General features: G+C 39.6%; 1 long non-coding RNA gene across 1 annotated transcript; it reads left to right on the top strand.

Annotated features, from left to right (window-relative positions):
• Positions 1 to 6,239: 6,239 nt before the first annotated feature.
• On the top strand, positions 6,240 to 10,951 carry LOC144583094 (uncharacterized). Its single transcript, XR_013536686.1, has 2 exons — positions 6,240 to 6,327; positions 10,811 to 10,951. It is a non-coding gene; the product is annotated as an uncharacterized LOC144583094 (long non-coding RNA).
• Positions 10,952 to 13,163: the final 2,212 nt, after the last annotated feature.

Below are 13,163 nucleotides of genomic sequence, written 5' to 3'. Positions count from 1 at the left end.
TCCTGCCATCCTTATCCTTTTCTCTCTTTACAGTATTTTGTACCTTGTTTAATGATGCTATAGTGTTGGTTTTATGGTTTCCATGTAATATATGTGGCTGATTGTTTTTACAAAGGAGTTGTTCCAACTCTTATTTTCTATACCAAAGAGAAACAAGCCACTTCTTGGCAACTGGACCATGCTATAGCTGGAGATCATATTGCTTTATTGATTGCTGGAGTAGCTGGGAGTCTTTTCATTTTTTCATTCCAGGATCTTTCTTCATTGAGCGGGGGGGGGGGGACTTCATTTTTCTTAACACTGAGCCAAATGTGCCACAAGGAGAAAAAATTCTGCAGAACTGGATGATGAGAAATTGGAATGTAAGGAAGAGGGAAATCCTTGATCTTTTAGAAACTGGACATCAAATCTGCAAACCTTCAAGAGAGGTTATTGGATAAGTAGTGGTAGCCATTTATTTTCTTCACATCTCTTCCTTTACCTTTAATCTGGATGGTGCCACAAGTGTCAGCAGCTTCTTGTTCACAATATACAGTCATGGCCAAAAAATATTGGTGCCCTTGCAATTCTGTCAGAAAATGCAACCCTTCTCTCAGAAAATTGTTGCAGTTGCAAATGATTTTGTACTCACATGTTCATTTCTTTGGTTTGCATTGGAACAACACACACACACACACACACACACACACACACACACACACACACACACACACACACACAAAACCAGACTAAAAGTCAGATCTGATGCAATCCCACATAGAAACCCAAAAATGCACTGGCCAAAATTATAAGTCTAAATTGTAAGAAATAATTGCTTTTCAAGTACATGATTCTCCTTTAATTTGTATTTAGACACACCTGTCGCAAGTAAGAGGCGTGGGCAATATAGTAATCACACTTGCAACCAGTTAAGATGGAGAAAAGTTGACTCAACCTTTGTGTTGTATGTAACACTGAGTACGGAGAAAAGAATGAATTGTAAAGAGTTGTCTGTAGATTTGAGAGAAAAAATTGTGGAAAAACGTCGACAATCTCAAGGTTACAAGTCCATCTGCAGAGATCTTAATGTTCCTGTGTCCACTGTGCACAATATCATCAAGAGGTTTACAGCCCATGGCACTAGCTAACCTCCCTGGACGTGGACAGAAGAGCAAAATTACTGAAAAATTACAATGAAGGGTTGTTTTAATTGTGGATACAGAACCCAAATTAACTTCCCAACAAATTCAAGCTGATCTGCAGACACAGGGTACACCAGTGTCAGCTCACACTATCCGTCACCATCTGAATGAAAAGGGACACTATGGTAGGAGACCCAAGAGGACATCACTGCTGACACAAAGGCATAAAAAAGCAAGACTGGAGTATGCCAAAACTTATGTGACAAAACCACAATCCTTCTGAAAGAACGTACTGTGGACAGATGAGACAAAAGTAGATATTTTTGGTCAAGGATGTCATAGCACTGTTTCCAGAAAAAGAAATGAGATATTCAAATAAAATAACACAGTCCCTATGGTCAAACATGGCGGAGGTTCAAAGATGTTTTGGAGTTGCCTTGCTGCTTCTGGCACTGGATGCCTTGACTGTGAATGGTATATTGAAATCTGATGATTATCAAATAATTTTGGGGCACAATATAGCAGCCAGTGTCAGAAAGCTATGTCTCCACCAGAGGTCATGGGTCTTCCAGCAAGACAATGACCTGAAACACACTTCAAAAAGCACTCAGAAATGGTTAAAACAAAGCGCTGGAGAGTCCTGAAATGGCCAGCGATGAGTCCAGAGCTGAATCCCATAGAAGACCTGTGGAGAGATCTCAAAACAGTCATTGGAAGAAGGCCTCCTTCAAATCTGAAGACCATGGAGCAGTTTGCAAAAGAAGAGTGGTCCAAAATTCTAGTAGAGAGGTGTAAGAAACTCATTCATGGTTACAGGAAGTGATTGATTTCAGTTAGTATTTTTTCCAAAGGGGGTGCTACCAAATATTAAGTTAAGGGTGCCATTAATTTTGGCCAGTGCAGGCTTGTACCATTCAGATGGGGTTTTAAAAATAACAAAAAGTAACTAAATTACTTTGTGTTGTTTTTGAGAAAGTATGAAAACTTTGTGAAACTGTAACTATGATGTTTGCAAACCATAGGAGAAGCTTGACACTGTTACTGTGACTAATTACTTTTAGAAAACGAATTCCCGAGCTCTGTTTCTGCCTAGGAAGTCATGCTTATCCCTAGAGCATTTTTCCCCCTGCTGCTTTTCTCAAAGTGTTGTTAAAGAGAATAAAAGATATCAGGTTTGTTTTATTTCCTGAGTTCCTGGGTGAGATGGAAGAGGACTTAAGATCTTGTCAAAGAGCCTCCTGCCCAGAGGATGCGAAGGTGCCAACACAGGCAGCAGAGCAGCTCTTGCAATGGACATCGGTGGTCCTAAACACATGCTTTTCCACAGTCACATGTTTCAGACGTAAGACTACAGGTATCCTTTCATTGTACTATTATCTGATGTCCTTACACTCTCTTCCTTGGGTACAGTCAGGAGGAGGAAAGCAGAAGCCTTTGTTGTTCTGCCCAAACTGGGAATATAGTGTATCTTAATGATAGTTGAGGAAACAAGTCAGAATCAGAAATCGTGGTTTGAAGCCAGCTTGTTTCACTAAACCAGTTAACCCTGAATCTAGGACCCTGCCCCAAAGCTGCTGAAGTAATATTCTCAGGATTCCCAGCCAACATGGCCAAGGACCAATTCTTCTGGAAGCTGTGATTCGACAGCATCTGAGGAGCCAAGTGTGAAAAACACTGCCATAAGCCACAGTTAAGATTATCCATAGTCTTCCTGAGTCGCTATACAATGTGGTTTTGATCTGAGAAAGTGACTTTTCCAAATTCTGTTTCCTCTTAATTATAAATATATACAACCCTTCTGCGTATTTACTTGTGTGTTTAACTAATGGACTATATCAAGAGCCACAGGACACTTGCAAGGCAAGTAAATGTAGAGATAGTCCTTCCAAAAAGACAATGTCATTCTATTAAATGGTTTTGAAATTACTTTCCAGACATCTATGATAAAAAGCAATGTAACCTCAATAAATGTAATAAGCTTCCTCTTCTCTTGCACTCTTCCAGCTCCTGCTTACATCTATCTCTGAAAGATAATGCACAAATTGGTCTGTGGCTTTATTTTGTGCGTGTGAAGCCCAGTGAAAGGCATAGTATAGAACAGTGGTTCTTAACCTTTGTTACTCGGATGTTTTTGAACTGCAACTCCCAGAAACCCCAGCCAGCACAGTTGATGGTGAAGGCTTCTGGGAGTTGCAGTCCAAAACTCCTGAGTAACCCAAGGTTAAGAACCAGTGGTATAGAACTTAGACAGGACCTATATTCTTTTTTTTTGAACTACACTTCCCAGAAATCTACAGAAAGCATGGTCACTGGTCATGCAGACTGGAGAATTTGGGGAACAGTTCAAAAGTAACATGTCCTAGCGCTGCTTATTATTGCCATGTCATTTCTGTTGCAGACAAAAGCACGTGGTTCATGGGGTCTTAAATATTGTTACTAGTAGTTTCCATGATGTTTCACACACTGTATTATTTCCACACTATACTTTGGTATAGTTCCATTATTTTCTATGCACTGTTTTCAGGAGTCCTGTCAGACAGAACTCAGCTGTTAGCAAAGAGACTAGGCTTTAAGAAAATTACATGATTTACCCAGAAACTGAGAGATAACAGTCTGCTCATAACCATACATCTATAAATACATGACATATTTGACTGATGACATCAGTCAAACACCTGGTGCCTTTACTGATTGGCTAAATACACTGAAAGACTTTAATAGGTTTATATCTAACAGAATAATTTAGAACAGTGGTTCCCAACCTTGGGTAACCCAGGTATTCTTGGACTACATTTCCCAGAAACCCCAGCCAACACAGCCAGTGGTGAAGGCTTCTGGGAATTGCAGTCCAAAAACCCCCAGGTTACCTGAGGTTGGGAATCACTGATTTAGTAAAACACCAATTGAGTACTTCGCTCCATATCTCAGGTTCTAGAAGGCCTAGAGACTTAACTAGCAAAACTAAAATCCTGAGAATCTGTGCCAGGAAGTGGTGTAAACAGGCACTAGGTAGCAGGCCAAGAATATAGGTGAAACCTAATCAATGAGACAATACTGCAACCCTAATCAAACATAAGCCTGATTTCCCATTCAAGTGATTCAATTTCATCATGTAACTGAAGGCCAAACAACAGTTATAGATAGTAAGTTATTAGAAGAAGAAAATCCTTTATGTGCTTTGTGTAATTGTCACAACAGGAACCTTTCTCAACAGACAAAATTTGCAAATTACCTTGCTTTTTGTGGCTGGTCTTCAAAATAGCTAGTATACTTTTTGGAAGCAAGTTTAATTTCTCATACACAAAAGACTGCCTGAATTGCGTCTCAAAACCCTAACATTATTTCAACCTTTAACATGTAGTTTGGCTCTGAAAATGTCCTATAGAGCAGTGGTCCCCAACCTTGGGCCTCCAGATGTTCTTGGACTTCAACTCCCAGAAATACTGGCCAGCAGAGGTAGTGGCGAAGGCTTCTGGGAGTTGTAGTCCAAGAACATCTGGAGGCCCAAAGTTGGAGACCACTGCTATAGAGCCCCTGACATAGAGATACTGAGGGAATGCTACTCTGGTTTTGTACTAACTCTATTTAATTAGTTTACTTTTCACAACATGCTATCTACCAGTTATCTCAGAATATCTCACAATTTTTGGTGAATTTCCCCACCCCCCATTGGAATGCACTGAACTGTAGGCTTGACAGATGTCAAACCTACAGTTCAATGCATTCCAATGCGGGGGGAAATGGTGGCATGGTGGCAGTACAGCACACAGGCTATGGTCTATAGGTGGGTACACAAGGAAACCCAATGCTTTCTCATTTCAGCAGTCTTTGGTCAGAAACTGAAAGACTGGCTTTTACTGTATGCATTTGACCTCCTTGGTACTCGACAGTGTGACAGATTCACAGAGATCAAGTACTGGCTGGGTATCTGGCCATTAGCTGGTCCCGGATTTATCACCTGGCTCCAGTTGTGTTATTCCACTGCTAGAATCATTTTCTTCGCCCCGACTGAAAGGGGACTAGCGTGATTCACTCTCTCTTGCAGTTCCTCTACCCATGTTCAAATCTGCTCCAGAAGACTAGTAAACCCTCTGCAGCCAAGACAAGGTTGCCGGGAAAAGAGAAGAGGAAGAAATTCTTCGGGCACAGGTAAGCATCTGCTAATGGGACATTGGATTTTGGACCCCAGCTTCTCAATCAAAGACTTTTAAAAACCTTTTTCTACCTCTCAGGTGACTGGAGTCAGGGAAACCAAATGGAGCGAAAATACAACTGGAAGCCATGCACTGGCCTGTGAGGAATGAGAGTCTGGGTGAGGTCTGGGTCTTGCGTTCTGTGCTTGCTGCAGGAAAACAGGAAGAAAACTCTGCCCATTTTTACCAGTGTTATTTCTATTTGTCTTCATGGGACAGTTTAAACAAGTGGGATTCAATACTGATTCTGCCTTTCCAAGCCACTGCCAGTGGAATCAGGGCCCACAAAGTGGACGTTTCTCGACTTTCTCAGCAGTTCAGACCATGATCATATCTGCTGACCCCCACAAACCTTCTTGTTCCTTCTGAATTTAGCTACAGTCCACACAATAGCTGAGGCAGAAACAGATTCCCCCAGAAACAGTATGTTGTTGCAAGCTGTCTCTGTTGCAATACCAAATATTGGGGAGATGGCCTGGTTTTGAATGGGCAATTAAGAGCCATTAGCTTTACAAAAGTCCTCCTGATTTGTTAACATGGGCTGATTCTGCTGCTTGCATTTCTAGACTCTCGGGGGGGGGGCACTGCTAACCTCAGGTTCATAATATATTTAATTCTGTACTTCACAAATTCAATAATGTTACTGAATAATAAATGTGCAGAGAGTAACTAAGGGGTAGCAAACACAGGGGTAGCTTCCATTTATTATACTCATTTTTGATATCAGGACTGAGAAGAAGCTGAGATAGGGAGCGGGCTTTTGAAGATCATTGCCAGCAGTAGATTGATGTAACCCCAGATAAAACAAAAATTGGAGCAGCATAATAGTTGTTCTATAAAAACTTACCTTCAGACAACCTCAGCACTTTCTATTAAGGTTACATAGAGAATTTTAGTCTCACAAGTTGAAATAGATAGTTTCTTCCTCTTTCATGTCTGCAGGTTAAGGATGAGAAAATTATAGAGACATTCCCAGTCTGCTAAGACCGAAATCTCTGCAGACACTCAACTTGGTGAGTATGATTATTGCCATAAATCTGCTATTTTAAGTGGCCTCCATTTTGCATGAGAACGTGTTCTATTTTGCAACATTAGTTCTTTAGAGCTTAAGTGATGTTCCTTATTTCAGCAGGCAGCAGTTCCAAACATTCGGCAGAATTCCATTTTAGTGGTGTAGCCCTTGTTAGTTCTACAAAGAAAGTTTAATCTGTCACAGCTGTGTTGTACTGGGATCCAGTGTAACAAATCAGAATTCTGGAGCTAAGTAGGAATGATGTAGTAATCACAAACACATTACTTCAGGGTAAAAGGATAAATGTAGCCTACATGTGAGTTTTTCTGCTTATCTTTATATTGCACCAGGATCTAGTGAAACATATTATAATCTTCTAAACAGAAATGGCTTAGCAAAATACAAATATATTTGTGGTTGAGCAGAAGATACATGCAGTGTATCTGTGCCTGTGTTTCTGTGTGCAGAGTTTGAGTTCTTTTCATGTATCTTTATCTTTAAAATAATTGATTCAAATTACCATCACAATTGCCTGCTAATCCTATGCAGGATTCCTTTCTATGAATAAAAGCTGGAGTATAAAAAGCCTGCGAGAGAGTGCAATATCATTAGCTACATTTTTCCTTTGTATCATGCATATGTTAAAATGTATGCTAATGTGATCTAAGAAGCTTTGGAAGTTTTATGCGTGAACTTTGAAAAGGCTGTTTCCCAGTTCACTGCAGACAAAAGAACAACACACATGCTATTTAGTATTTAATACTTCCCAAGTAGAAAAACACTTCAGTTAATTATGAAAAGCAATAATTCCACAGTCATTTTGTATTTGAATTCATGCACTCTAAAATTCTGCTGCAGCTAATGTAGGAAGAAAGCTGCTATAAAATATCTTTGCATTTTGCAATTCAAAATTTGTTTCAGGGATCTACAAAAATATGTACAATGAGACGCATGATCAAATATTTTGGGGAATCCATTACAGAGTTTGGGATTTTGGTTAAACCCCATAGCTGTGTAGCAGAAGTCCAGGGACTCACTCACAAAAGAGAATTAGCTTCAAATCCCCCCAAAGTAGTCCATCATTTTCTCTCAACTGGAACTTACAGTGCCAATAACTCACTATGAGGCATTATTAGGAGAAAGAATAAAAGGTTTCATTTACTTACAGTGAACAGATAACAACAAGCTAAAAACATGGCTGCTTTGAGCAAAAGGCCTCAACAGACTCAATACTTCCAACAAACAAAGGGCGGGGGAGAACCTTCTGCAGACAGATGAAGCTCTCTTTGAATTCAGAGGCAGGGAAGGAATGATTGGTCAGTGCTGGAGGCATTTACAGTCACACCAGCCCAGAAAGGTTCCTCGGAGACATATCTTCTAGAGGCAGCATGCGAGGCTGCAATAACTCCAACAGACTCCAATAAATAATACACACTTGTGCCTCTTCCAAAAGACACTAAACCCAATGAAATGTTTCACAGTGTATGATTCAGACTTTATGATTAAATATATTAGTAAAGTGTGAATACTGAGAGAAGGTTCTTGTGTTGTGCACCATCCTGTCATCTCTCATATACACTGTCACCAATATTGCTCCTCTGCTGGATCGGGCGCATGCATGGAAATCTCCTCTTTTGTGAGTGTTGCATGCAGCTAATTTTGTAACTAATAACTGACTTGATCATTCTCAAAGCATTTTAATTATTTTACCTAATTTCCACCCAAAAGTACTTTATTCTATACAGTTATATACGTCAACAACCACCAGCCAGGCCAGGATTAATATTTCCATACTGCAGGTAAGGGGGGATCAATTTCTTCTGAGTTCATTAGAGATCTGAGATTCACTTCTAATGCTTAAGCTACGCTTGTAACAGTCACATGACACCAGCACTGCATGTGCTAGTTTTGGGTTAAGGAAATGAAGGTGGTAAGCTTGGGCAGAAAAACCACAACTACAGTACAACCACAACCAAACACAAAAGCAGACTCATGTAGGGTGGCCACTGCACCACTGCCAAACAGGAGGGCATGTGTTTGTTCTGTGCGGTCAAGTCAGAACCGGCTTGTAGCAATCCTAATAAGGCTTTCAAGATAAGTGAGATATTTAAGGAGTTGTTTTACCAGTTCCACACCCCCAGTGAGTTTCCATGCCTGAGTGGGGATTCAAACCCTGTTCTCCAGAGTCCCAGTCAATCCCTCTATCCACTACACTACACTGGGAATTGACATCACTAAAAAACAAGGACACAGAGGACAAGGGACACACACAAAAAAATAGATAATTCTACACAAAATTTAGACATTTTGCCTAATATTTGCATTTGCTAATTCAAACTAATATATGCAAACATCGCAATTAGACATTATTTGCTATAATGTAATGCAAATGTACTACTGCTCACCATTTTGCAGAAGACTGGTACTAGGTGACCATCTTGCGACACAGCACTGAAATAAAAATGGGCTATAAATCAAATAAATATGACATTGTGTTTAATAGCTCTCTGAAATACCCCATGCCTTGTATTTTCTGAAGCTTACTGAAAATGAATACATACAGTATATATAGAAAGATAATAAACAAAGGTCCCTGTAGTTTTGTTGAAACATTTAGCTAGGCAACATATTATCATCTTCTCAACTTCTTCCCCACTTGGCCAGGGAAACTGTAGGGTTCAGTGCCACTTGCACAGCACCAAAAAGGGGACAGCTCTCAAAATAGAAGACTATCCTCCCTAGAGAAGAATATATGGCCACCCTAGGCTCGTGTAAGTAAAATATTTACTAAGTAGCATTGCCCAACTAAAGACTCAAATCTTGGCCATGATCCAATACAGGCACACTTAAACTCTATTGATTTCAGTAGCACTTAGGGGTATAAATTGAAATGGATTGTAGCTGCTAGCAGTATATTCACATCGTATTATGTGCAACCTCTAGTAAATATCAGAGTGTGGGTGTTACATAGACATAAGTTAACATGTCAACTATAATTACACAGAGCTGATATTGGATAGTAAGAATAATGGGTTACAGTTTTAGCTGGAAGTAATCAGAGCTTTCCCATCAACTCTCACCTAACTCCTATTTTTGAAGGGCAAATTAATACTCAAAAGAGTGCCCCACTTGTCAATTTATATACATTCAGGAATGTGCGAAGAAATGCTAACTGTGAGAAGAAATCTGACTCTAGAAGCCCAGTAAACTAATCCATTGATTTACAAATTTGAGTATTGTAGATGTTTCCAGAGTAAGTCTTATCTAGGCAACCAGCCTTATGTCAAGAGTGGATTTTTCTAACAAAGTATATTAGTAGGTATACTTGGAAAGGAGCGAATCAAGAGACTCTCTCTTTATCAAGCATATCTATTAAGTTCCCACCTATACTTTGTAAGTCTTGCTAAGCTTTTCCTAAGTCTAAACAAATGTAATGGAAAATACGTACTAAATGTAATTAAATATGTTCACATTTCATATAATCCCATAAGCATGAAAGCTGAGGTAAAATCATGCTGAAACCAATGAAGTAGTATTAAGTCCACTTTCTTTGTGCAAAGATTTAGAGATGAAGTATATAATTTGATTCTGAGAAGTGAAACGTGTTCAGTTAACATGCACAGAAGCACAACAGAGTTTGCACCTATATGAGTAACTTTCAAGCATTATTTAAGCTAGCAATATTTAGAGGGTGCATAAAAAGAAGAGAGGAAAAAAGCTGTAGCTGCATCAGCAGTGGATTCAACACATTTTTTAAATAAAAATTGATTATAGTGTTGTAACCAACAGCAAGTGGACAAAAGTGAATACCTTTCGGCACTCTTTCTCAACAGTTGTCTGTGTCTGAGATTCAAAATCATTTATACGCTGGTCTTTGTTAACAGCAGTAAATACCTCATGGTTGCCAGGAATACCTTATTTTGCATGAATCCTGCCTGCTTGGGCACTGTGGATTCCTTCTGTGCATAAAGGAAGTGAAAAAAAATATTGCAACCGATGGTTTGTGGAGATCTTGCTCTCTGACCTTTATCTGCATTTAACAACAGCTTAAATTCCACATTTTCTCAGCATAGCCATCACACAAAAGTCTACTAAATAGGCTCTAGAAGCTGCTATTCAGAGCTTCAGCTTTGCTCCCATTGTACGCTTTTTCTCCCACATTTGGTTGTTTTAGGAGTAAAGTGTTACAGCATCTCTAGCTTTATTCTATTGAAGTTCTTTTCTCTCTTTCAAATCTTTTAATGGCGGAGTACAAATGGGGGAGTCGTCTGTTGTATATTTTCCTTCAGTTGCCTTTCTTCGAAGTAAAGATAAGTTGGCAGTCGGAACACCCGCAATATTTATGTTCCATTCATACCAAGTAGAATAATTTTTAAAAGCATTTACTTAAATATATATATTGATCACACCTAATTCTGGTCAGCCTCTTTTAATCCACCTCCCAGATTTATGAAGAATGACTGGCTGTGTTCATTTTTCTACAGACTGCATCTCATCTGGTACTTGATGATGGCTGAAAATAAGGAACCACAATGACGCGAAGCACCGACATGTTTGAACAGATAAATGAAGTTTGTCTATGGATACAAACAGCCAGCTATAATTTTTAAAAGAATAAAATAAAATCAGGTCAGGGTTATTTTGACAAGAAAAAGAAGTGGTCAAAGGTCCTATGATGAGAACAACTTCAATAGATATCTATAAATAGATAGCATCTTTTGGAGTAATTAATTTTTCACTAACTGAAACTTTTAAAAAAACTAAATCACCAAACATTTAGAACTTTCTTGCTATCTTGTTCTTCAGAACAATGCAGCAGGAAGCTTCTGCATATTTGCAAATGCTTTTTTTTTAAAGTTTCAGTTAGTGAAAAATTAATTCAGAAGAAGGAACCTCTGCTTCTGAAATGTGTCAGACATTTCTATCTGTTAAGTCTACTAAAGGCTTTGGTTCTCCCCCTTCCTGACTACAGGCTTTCTTTTTTCTGCTTCTTGATGCTATTCCCCACACCACTCCAGTGTTATTTTCATGGGTTAAATTCAGGTTCTGTAGAAACCTATTAGGACAGGAGTTTAAATGACCCTATATGACTAATATAGAGTAGAAATAATTGATACTTGAAAATAATACAAGAAAAAAAATGTCAAACAGGAAGTTCTTTCTATGTTCAATGAACAGGTAAGTCTCGGAAATCTAGTGAATATAGACATCCACCAGTAACTTATAAGATTTTCTCTTTTTCTTTCAGAATCTTGATGATTGTCACATATATTGAAGAATGTTCCAACATTTGGTGCTTTGAATAAATGATAACATGTAATCTTATTGCCATAACTTCTCTGAAGATTTCTGCCCTGTATATTGACCAAGTCATTCCTATCCTATTTATAAGGAACTGTAGGCACATCACTTTACCATACATTAAATCAGAACTTAAGTTGTAGGTAAGCACTTTAAGTTTAAAATAAAGGAACATAATATCTTTTAAGAGTAAAAACTCTTTTGAGATCAAAAAGAACAAGGATAATGTTTCAAATACATTTTAAAAATGAAATAGTTTATAACAAGACACATATGCTTAAACAAGATCCAGAGTCTTACAACTATGAAAAGTTGCAGACATTCAAATACAGTGTGCCTCGACTTACGAACTTAATCTGTCCCAGAAGATGTTTGTAAGTGCAAATGTTTGTAAGTCGAAGCACCATTTCCCATTGAAATGCATGGGAATGGGATCAATCCATTCCAGCATTTTTTAAAAAATACCAAAATAAAAATAAACAGAGCAAGTCCCACGCTGGGACTGAAAAAAAATCACCAAAAAAACCCAACACCGGCCCTCAATCTCCCCACCAACAAAACAAAAGCCACCCAAAACTTTTTTTAAAAGCAAAGTCTGAAGCCTCCCGGGCTTCCACTGCTGCAGAGACCATGGCAGCCACTTGCCTTTCGACGGGGTCCAACGAAGCCAGGGTTGGTGCTCCTCGCTGCCCTCCATGGGCCGATGCTGCCGTTGGTGCTGGTTCCAGAGCAGGAGGCACCAGCAGCGGGCGTGGCCCACAGAGGGCAGTGAGGAGCACTGCCCCCGAACTTGTTGGAGCCCACCGGGAGGCGAGTAGCACCTTACTGGTCTGAAGCTTCCTCAGCCTCTCGGGCTTCCACCACTGCTGTGACCGCCGTGGCTACTCGCCTCCTGACGGGGTCCAACGAGGCCGGGGTCGGCGCTCCTCGCCGCCCTCTGCAGGCTGATGGCAGGAAATTCAAATGGTGGAGGGCAGCAAGGAGCGCCTGGCCAGACTCAACCTCCCAGCTCTGGGCCACCCCCACCACCGCCACTGCTGCATCCCTTTCCCTAGCCATTGGAGTGAAAGAGCTACAAAGAAGCAGCCTCTTCGCCACCAGCGGTTAGTACATTTGAATTTCCCGCCCCTTTTCTCTGCCTTTTTCTGTTTGTATGTCAAAGTTCCATTCGCAAGTAGAAGCAAAATTTTGCAGCCGGAGCTGTTCATAAGTTGAATTGTTTGTACATAGGGGTGTTCGTAAGTTGAGACACCACTCTACAAATTTAAATTGCCGTTAGATTAAATTCATATAAATAAAGAGCTTATAGCGGCAAAGGGCGGAGAATACATCTCTAAAACATAATAGACTTCAACAGCTGCAAAAGCTTTCTTAAAAATGCCTGAAGAAATCTTATAGGTCTCAAAAAGAGTATATATAAAATAAAAAAGTATTTTTAGCTCCAAGCATATTAAAACACACAGAAAAAACATTTCTAAACAGAGCTCACCCACACCTAAGTGAAATCCATTGTTTACTCTTAGCAGCTGCTTTCTT

Source organism: Pogona vitticeps, chromosome 1, assembly GCF_051106095.1.
Source record: "Pogona vitticeps strain Pit_001003342236 chromosome 1, PviZW2.1, whole genome shotgun sequence".
In the NCBI taxonomy this organism is placed as follows: Eukaryota; Metazoa; Chordata; class Lepidosauria; order Squamata; family Agamidae; genus Pogona; species Pogona vitticeps.
This window is presented reverse-complemented; position numbering and strand designations above follow the sequence as displayed.